Raw genomic sequence first — 9,659 nt, 5'->3', positions numbered from 1 at the left:
GTCAGTTTCCTTGAAACTCTGTTGCATGCAACCACACTTGATACTAATTACATAATTTATTAATTTAGAATTCCATTGGCAGAGGGCAGAATCCATTTTGGCTTAAGAATTGATTTATTACTGGCAGAGAAGGACCTAATTGTTTGGGGACACAAATTTAATACAAAATTTGGGACCTTCTTCAGGAAAAGGAATATTATATTACAAATGCAAAATTAGGTATGAATTTAAACTTATTAATGAGAAAATAAATTACAACAAATTACAACTTTTAAAAAGCTTATATTTACCACAAACATCACAAATCAAGAACAATAATATGTATAATTTTAATCAAATGGATAAACCTTTACAGCATTTTTCTATATATATCACATCATACGTCCTTTGAGTGACTTTATTTGATAAATGAGTTTGTAGTATCATTTTTTTGTGGGTGACCGAAATTTGTTATTATTAACAGTTTATAAAATTTCTTTCATCTTTACAACTCATTAACAACACCATGTAAATTTTTAGAATTATTGCCAAAATTGGAAAAGCTGTGTCAAATTTCTTTTTTATGTGAAGCATAAGATTTGGAGAAGTTTTCCACAGATTAACTTCTGGTTCTGTCAATATTAAACTTTGTTGCCTCTTCACTACTCACTCTCCTGATGCAATGTGATCTCTCGATTTGTCCCCTCATGTCATGAAGTTGGGTGATTCCACACAGTGAGCACTAGGAGTGATTGATTGCAAACACAAAAAATATATCTGCTAATCCAATCTAATTATATGCCCAACTCAGTTTTTCCTTAACTGCAACCTGAAAATGCCTGAGGCCACTCCATCAACACTGGAAAATATAATTGAGGGGAAGTGCTAGTGGAAAAAGACAATAGCCTTCATTTGTAGCAATTAAAATATGTTTTGCAATTTTTATAAAAATACATAAGCAGTCATTGGCCCGTGCAATGAGGGTCTCTGAAATCTTAAGCTTCAATAACCTCATGGTAAATCTATCTCTAATTATAGGGTATTAAATGAAATCATTAGAGGATGGAAAAATAGACTTTCAGTTCAGCTTTCAAGTATGACTTCTAAAGCTGCACTACAGAGTGGACTACTGAGGCCATCTTTTTTTTTTTTTTTTTTTTTTTTTTTTTTTTTTTTTTTTTTTGAGATGGAGTCTCGCTCTGTCACCCAGGCTGCAGTACAGTGGTGCCATCTCGGGGCACACTGCAACCTCCGCCTCCCGGGTTCAAGCGGTTCTCCAGCCTCAGCCTCCCGAGTAGCTGGGACTGCTGGTACGCAGCACCACACCAACTAATTTTTGTATTTTTAGTAGAGACAGGATTTCACCATATTGACGAGGCTGGTCTTGAATCTGGCCTCAAGTGACCCGCCTTCCTTGGCCTCACAAAGTGCTGGGATTATAGGCATGAGCCACAGCGCATGGCCTGAGGCCATCTTTTTTATGATCTGGAAGCTGCCAGCCATAGACCTAAACCACCCACTACCATGAGCAGGAAGCTGCTACAATTAGGAAACCATCACATCATTAGGAAAGTTGTTGCTGCTGCTGCCAGTTCCAGACCCACAGCAGGTCTGCAACAATTCACAATGACAAATGGATACACTATGCCTTGCCTCTCAAACCTGTGAGTGGACATTAGGACTACTGCCAACAATATCAATACCTCTGTGATCGTGCTTATCAACCACAGCAGCAGAAATGGCAGGAGTGCAGTGTCTATCTTATTTTCAGGCTGAAAACCTTTCATGCTTGTCTTTGGTCAAACCAAAATCATATGTGGATCTCTTACTGTGAGGGAATTTGATAAACACAACTTTTAGCTTTTTAGATACCAATTTACAGAAGTCACATAAGGAGTGTAGAGTAGATACTGCTCATAAGGAACTGAGTGCAAAATAAGACATGATATTATGACTAACAGGCTGGGCGCAGTGGCTCACACCCGTAATCCCAGTACTTTGGGATGCTGAGGCGGGTGGATCTTGAGGTCAGGAGTTTGAGACCAGCCTGGCCAACATGGTGAAACTCTGTCTCTACTAAAAATACAAAAATTAGCCAGGTGTGGTGGCGTGCACCTGTAATTCCAGCTACTTGGGAGGCTGAGCCAGGAGAATTGTTTGAAACTGGGAGGCAGAAGTTACAATGAGCCAAGATCACGCCACTGCACTCTAGCCTGGGCGACAGAGCAAGACTCCGTCTCAAAACAAAAACAAACAAACAAAAACGTTATTGCTAACATTTATTGAATACAAGGCTCTCATCCAAAAAATGTGGAAAGAAAAACAACTTCCAATTCTTTATCAAAAGGAGAATGGATAAATAAACCAATTTATTCATGTAATGAAAAACTGAATTGAAATAATTCAGTATTTCAATAATACAGTATTGAAATAATGAAATTCAGCAGTTAAAGCGAATGAACTAAAGTTATAGACATCAAGAGGAATATATTTTAGAAGTATAATATCAAGTTCACAAAAAGCGAGTTGCAGAGGGATTCATAAAGAATAACTGTTCATATAAGTTCAAAACAGAAAATCCATACAAATAGCTATATCTATAATAAAAGTATAGAAACGGGACTAGGAATAATAATCAGATTCAGGATTGTGGAGTCTGAATGATATCAGGAAGTTTTTACTGGAGCTCTTTGGTTGTGTCTAGGTGGAAAGCTACATAGCTCCATCCTGGGGTAGGGGGTGGGGTTCCAACTACGTAGAATACAGTGTCTTATCCTCCATGGAGATCATTCACTTTCTACTCAAAGAACAGTGCCTTTGTTCAGCATGGCAGCTCTGAGTGTCCTCATAATGCTTTAATTTTTAAAGCTGGGGATACCAGTGTTTATTATGATATTCTCTATACATTTGTATACTTTAAAGTTTTTATAATAAAATATTCTATGAGTTGACATATGAAATTCCAATTTCCATCTATGAAATCCTTTCACTTGTGATCTTGGAAATATCGTTTCTCAAACCTAAGAATTTGATAGTTAAGTTCTACTTTACATCTCTTGTTCTTAGGCTCCCATGCTGGAAGACAGTCACACACTTTTTTTCTTGAGTGATGATCTTCATTTTAACAATTTGTTGGCATTGATGGACCAGAAGAATCTCAGAGAGTTAATCGTAAGTGTATGATAATGATCTAGCTTCTAATGGAAAATTTGAAGAACTTATTATACATTTACTAAATAGTTTGAGGTCTTTGATTTCTGCTGTCATTACTGCTAAAACTCAGGATCCCAATAGTTGAACAATATGTTTTTTAGTTGATTTTTTTTTAGCACTTTGGTCTGAAATACAATATTTGTTACTAACATTTATTGAGTACTTACTATGTGCTGGGCATTGTTCTAAGTGCCTTATATACATACTTCATTTAAACCTTACAGTAACTTTAAACGCTAGTTTTATCTCTATTTTAGGTACTATTGTCATTGGGACAAATCCATATACATGGGGGGTCTGCAGCAACCTCAATTCTTGCCTCCTCAGAAGAAAGAATTTGATGGAGGAGGTATAAGGCAGAAGAAGACAGGCAAGTTTTAGAGTAGGAGTGGAAGTTTATTAGAAAGCTTTAGAACAGGAATGAAAGAAAGTAAAGTACACTTGGAAGAGGGCCAAGCGAGTGACTTGAGAGATCAAATGCATGACTTGGGGTTTTGTATGTTGGCATGCTTCTGGGGTCTTGCTTTACTTCTTTGATTCTTCCCTTGGGGTGGGCTATGCACAGTGGCTGGTCAGCACTTGGGAGGGGCTGCATATGCAGTGTGTTTACTGGAATTGCATGCATGCTCACTTCAGGCATTCTTCCCTTACCAGTCTAGCATTCCCAGAGGAAAGTAATATATCCTACCATTTTGCCTCTTACCAAAATGGTAGTTAAACCCTACCATTTTGCCTCTTAGTGCACATGCTTGAGCCCACTCGCCCAACTCCTAAGATCTTATTGGGAAGCTGCTGATCACCAGTTTCAGGTGTTTTCTATCTATTAGGAGACAGCCTTCTCTGGTGCCAGCTGTGACCAATTACTATTTTAGAGAGACAGCTGACAACCACCTGACCATCACCTGATGGTAGCCTGACACTTCTGTTATGTGTTTGGAGAATGGGGGAGCCTACTCCTGTCCTGCTCATGCCTGACTAGCTACCTACTGCAACAGTATTTTTGTCTCCATTTTACCAATTAGAAAAACGTACTATAAGGTCACATGGCCAAAAAAGTGATAAGGCTGAATCCTGGTTTAGCTGACTCCAGAGCTTGTGTCAATGTTTCATCTCTAAAATATACTTGCTTCAGTTCTCTGTGACAACTTCTCTCTCAGATGCTGTAGAAGTGTTTTCTCCTTTTCCTCTTTTCCCCTGTGCCTCACCCCAGAATTTTGCACCTCAAGTGTTTGATACCCCAGGAGATATACTTTTGATCAAGGGAGGAAAGTCATTCCAGAATATCAAGTTGAAGGTTAGTCAGTTGTTGTAAAGAGAAAATTCTAATGTTACTCTGGAATTCAGTAACCTTTATACACACCCACACACATTCACATTATCTTCAAAAGGAGAACTTCTAAGTGTTAATTTCATATTATTCACTTAGTCTGGTGAATATAGCCTTTAAAAAACTCCCAATCTATCTCTCATTCCGTTTTGTGGTTTCTACAGCTGATTGATCACTTCGGAAATTACTCCCCAAAGCTACATTAAGGAGCCTACCTCAAACATTACCATCTAGTGGAATTGTCAGAGACAAAAACTTCTGGCAAGTAGCTAAGTGTATTCATGGAAATATTATGTTTTCAAAAACAAACAAATACAAGCAGTGAAACCTTGCTTCCTGGGTCAAGGATTTGAGTTTTTTTGTGTGTGTTTTTGTGGGTGTGGGTCAAAGGCTGTCTATTTTAATAGTTCATCTTAGAAAGATTAAAAATACTTTCTCTGGATGCTGACAGAGAAGGAAAACTCACAGAGGCCCTTTACCCTCAACCTTGGCCCAACAGCAGCAGTGGGGCGGGGCCGGGGATAGGGAGGGGTTGGCGGGGTTGAAGAGGAGGGGTGTGCGGTTAGAGCTTGCTGTAGCAATGACTTGATTACATAATGCCTCCCATCTGTCCACAGATGTGTGAGTTTGCTCAAATGTTTTATTAGAAGTTTATTACATTTTCTTATAATCCCAGCCCATCTGCATTTGCTAGCCTATTTGCAATTTCTAAAATACTTAATCCATTTGCTATTCAGTAAACGGAGATATGAATTGAGACATGTTCTGTAAGTCCCTGGTGTCATTTTGGTGATAACACATGTTCCATGGATATAATAAATAAGATTGATAAAGTAGGCCTTGCAAGCCTCTTGATGATAATGATGATGATGTTGATGCTGGTGATCTCTCTCTGGATCAGTTCACTGCCAAAGGCTCTAAATGAGAGTCAGTATTCTGTGCTGGTAACATTAATCCTACTTCAATCCACCCATAATTTGATCTACAAGGAGAGAAAACAGAATAATAACAACAAGAGCAAAACAAAACAAAAACAATTCACATAGACTTTATGTAAATTTTTTAACTATAGATTTAAATATCTATATCTAACTATATGTAACCCCATCAATTTTTTGGCCTTGAGAGAATTGTATCTAAGAGTTTTATCATTCTGCCACCAATAACAGCACCTTTTCAATCTGAGTGGTTGCTATCACTTATAGTTTGGCATGCCCAGTAGTAGAAAGTGGGACTCTTTATTTCTATCCATGGGAAAAAAACTATGTCTATCTTGCTGACACCCCAGCTCCCAGCATGGTGCTGAGCATGTGGTAGGTCCTCAATAAATATGTCCTGAATAGATGACAGAACAGATATAGATTTGTATTGGGTGTGTCTTTTCCAGCTGGTTCATAGTTACTGAATGATTGCTGACTAAATAGATTGTTAGTTTAATGTCGACTTTATATTTCATGGTAGAATTTTCATTTGTCAGAACCACTATTTGTCATGAGAAATTCAATCCTGGAACTCCTCTGAGATTCTGAGAAAACTTCCTATTGCATATTAGCGATTCCATGCTGGATAATAGTGGCTTTCATAGGCTGAATTATTCATGTGGTTGTGTACTAAAGCTTGGTAATTTTCATCTTTTGATTTAGGAGTAGGATCTCTAAGAGACCAATTTTATTCCTTAAACTGAGAAAGGTTTGGGGTTTTTAATATCTAATTTTGGCAGCCCTCTGTCAATGAATAGAGTTTCTCTTCTTTCCCAGTCTCATAAGCAACTGTTCCATTCACATGCCATTTGTGCATATAATACATTTTCAAGTTGTTTATTCCAGTACAAAATGTGTTTCACATATATTGAAAGGTCAAAAAATAATGTCCTCTCTTTTATATTTTAGCATGTGCAGAATTTATTGTGGTGTTATTATGTGATTTCATTTCATTTTTATTTAAAAGGAAAACAACAACATTGAAGACATCCTGAAATAGCATTCATTTGGCAGGTAGGTCTCTGGCTTTCTGGTTCTGATTCCATGCTTAGCTGTGCCAAATCCAGTCAGAAGAGGAGAAATGGTTTACAGGTGTCATGGAATTCCATGGTTTCACTTGCAATGGGTAACCTTAGGAAGGAGAATTTCCATATATGACGCCAATGTTGATTTGTCCAAAGAAAGCATCCCCAAGTCTCAGACTGAAAATAAGGTATTTGGTTGTATGAGAGGATGAGCCCAGCAGTTGGTAACCCAGCAGGAGATTCTTCCCTGAGAAATTGTGATTGTTTTCACATGTAAGAAAAGGGACAAATGAATATCATTTTCAAACCTCTGTCTGACTAAACACACCAACCAGAAATGCATCTACCTACATCATTTTAAAAGAAATTCAGTGGGGCTTTGACAGCATTGACCTTCTTTCACTGGATGTTTCTCACACTTACTTGCTCTCTGTTTTCATGTTTATAAAATGTGTTCCCAAGCCCTTTAAGATAAAATCAACAATAGTGCCTAGGGCTCCAGAGAAAGATTCCCAGTAGGAGGGTCTGGGCCTTTTGTTCCAGAGGATCTAATAGAGTGTGAAACTGACACAGACATGGGAAGATCATTCAGCTAAAATTAAAGTCTTTGTTCCTTCATTAGTTGAACTTGAACTTCACATTTCTGAAGTTCTGCTAGGTTACTTTCTCTAAAGTTCTGATTTAATCAAGGTGAACAGGGAAGCTCATTAAAATCTATTCTCCCTCTCTCTTTCACTTTTAAAAAGAGATTGCAAAAATCCCTTTTTTTTTTTTTTTTTTTTTTGGTATAGTGAATGTTCTTGATTCTTTTCTCGATGTAAATTTTGGGAAGTTAACCTGAATCTCACATATATATTTTTCATAATCATTAAAAAGGGTTTTTTCTTTTTAAAGTCTGATGGAGACTTTATTTTATCAGTTGATTGACTTCCTCAGTCCCATTGGGAAAGGTGAAGGGTCAACAGCCAGGCCTTTAGGTGATTAATGAGCTAATGTGATTACATAAAATGTATTTTTATCACCTTTAGTTTGGGGGAACTATTGAAAATGAGAGTAAACCTTAGACTGTAAATCTTTATTATTGATCTAACTTTCTTTTTTTTTCTTCTTCTAATTACATTTATTTTAATGCTGAATTTACTCCTGTGCCATAAATTTTTGTTTCTTCAGTTTCTTCTGGGATATCTTTTTCTTCTGGGCAACCTCCTCTTCTGGTTTAGGAACAGTCTGTTCCTTTTCAGTAAGAATCATCTCAATGTGGCAGGGAGAGCTCTTGTATGGGTTAATCCGACCATGAGCTCTGTAGGTCCGTCAGCGCATCTTAGGTGCTTTGTTCACTTGGATGTGCTCAATGACCAGAGAATCTACATCTAAACCCTTAAGTTCAGCATTACTCTCTGCATTTTTAAGCATGTGCAGCAAAAATTCAGCACTCTTTTTGGGCCACGGACCTTGTGTCCAGCCCCACTGCTTGGCCTGGGCACACCTGCCAACTCCACCATTGTAATGTCAGAATGGTACACACTGTTTCTGTAAAGTGACATCTTTCAGATACTTCGTGCTCATCCCCCACATTGGTGGCATCTTTCCCGTATTTCTTCCTGATGACATTCTTCAGGTTGTGGTAAACCTCGGCTCCAATGCGCATGGCTTCCCTGAAGTTTGCTGCACCAACTGGGAGGATCATGAACTCCTGCATGGCCAGCTTGTTGCCGGCATGAGAACCGCCATTGATGACATTGAAAGCCGGGATTGGCAGGATGACTTCAGAGTTGCCAGCCAAGTCAGCGATGTGGCGGTACAGGGGAACCCCCTTCTCAACGGCACTGGCTTTGCAGACGGCGAGGGACACCCCCAGAATGGCGTTTGCACCAAACTTGGATTTATTTTCTGTTCCATCCATCTCGATCAGCAGTTTGTCAATCTTCTCTTGTTCTGTGACGTTCAGTTTCTTGCTAACCAGGGCAGGCGCAATAGTTTTAACCAGGTGCTCAACAGCCTTTGAGATACCCTTCCCCATGTAGCGAGTCTTATCATTGTCCCGGAGCTCTAGGGCCTCCTAGATACCAGTTGAAGCATCACTGGGCACAGCAGCTCTGAAGAGACTTTTTGAGGTGAAGAGATCAACCTCAACAGTGGGATTCCCAGGAGAGTCAAAGATCTCCATGGCATGGACCTTGAGAATAGACATGGTGAATTTCTAGCCGCTGGGTCTCGTGGCCTAGGAGAGGAAGCGGAGGGTGCAGCAGACACCGAGGTAAGAGTGAAGCCAGCGAGGTCTGTATGCTCCGGGTCCCTACAGCTACATTGATCTAACTTTCATGTCATAGTTACTATATCTTTTTTTTAAAATATGAGCTAATATCTCACTGTCTTTACTTAGCAGGAAAAAGGTGAGAAAATTAAAATAGAGCAAAACCTTGGGATTGAGGGTATGCAGATAAGTGGCTCTAATATTTCTTTGATCTTGATAATACAGTTAATTCTTTTATATTCCTAATTGGCAGTAGGAACTTATTGCCACAAGCCTGTAAACTTTGTTGGATTCTGATACAATTCTAACTAGCACATTGATTTTTTTCTTCTTTTTAAGAATGTAAACTTTTCCCCTTTCTCCTTCCCTTAGTGTTGCAGTCATAAAAGTATGTGATCTCAAGTCCTTCTCTTTGATCTTTCTAAATGAAGAATGGCATGGAAAATTAAAAAGTAGCCCAATAAACTGAAAATAATTTTTTCATATTTCTTGAGGTTTTATTATATTCTTATTGTATCCTTTGTATGACACAGAACTAACTATATTACTTAACTTTGGATGTGCAACTCTAGCTACTGACCACAGAAGGTCATAAAGCTTCAATAAGACCCTTATTTGATCAGAGCAGATGTTTAGGGTAATGACAGTGAATAGGGGAAATGAATAATGAATATGCCTTTGGGTAAATTAGCATCAAATTCAGGCTTTATAAGTTTAAGTTTATATATATAAATGCTGACTTATCCCAAACCAAAACCAAACAGTACAAAACAAAAACTTGCAGAAAATGCTTGGAGGATACCTCGTATGTGCAGAGCCCGTAGAAGAGTAATGGAATGAAAAGATGAATGGCATCAAGTCTGATCTTAAACAGCTAATTT

General features: G+C 38.4%; 1 pseudogene; it reads right to left on the bottom strand.

The window, feature by feature from the left end:
- Positions 1-7,399: 7,399 nt before the first annotated feature.
- On the bottom strand, positions 7,400-9,151 carry LOC704931 (alpha-enolase pseudogene; annotated as a pseudogene).
- Positions 9,152-9,659: the final 508 nt, after the last annotated feature.

Source organism: Macaca mulatta, chromosome 5 (genome assembly GCF_049350105.2).
Source record: "Macaca mulatta isolate MMU2019108-1 chromosome 5, T2T-MMU8v2.0, whole genome shotgun sequence".
In the NCBI taxonomy this organism is placed as follows: domain Eukaryota; kingdom Metazoa; phylum Chordata; class Mammalia; order Primates; family Cercopithecidae; genus Macaca; species Macaca mulatta.
Note: the sequence above shows the minus strand (reverse complement) of the source record. Positions and strands in the feature narration are given on the sequence as shown.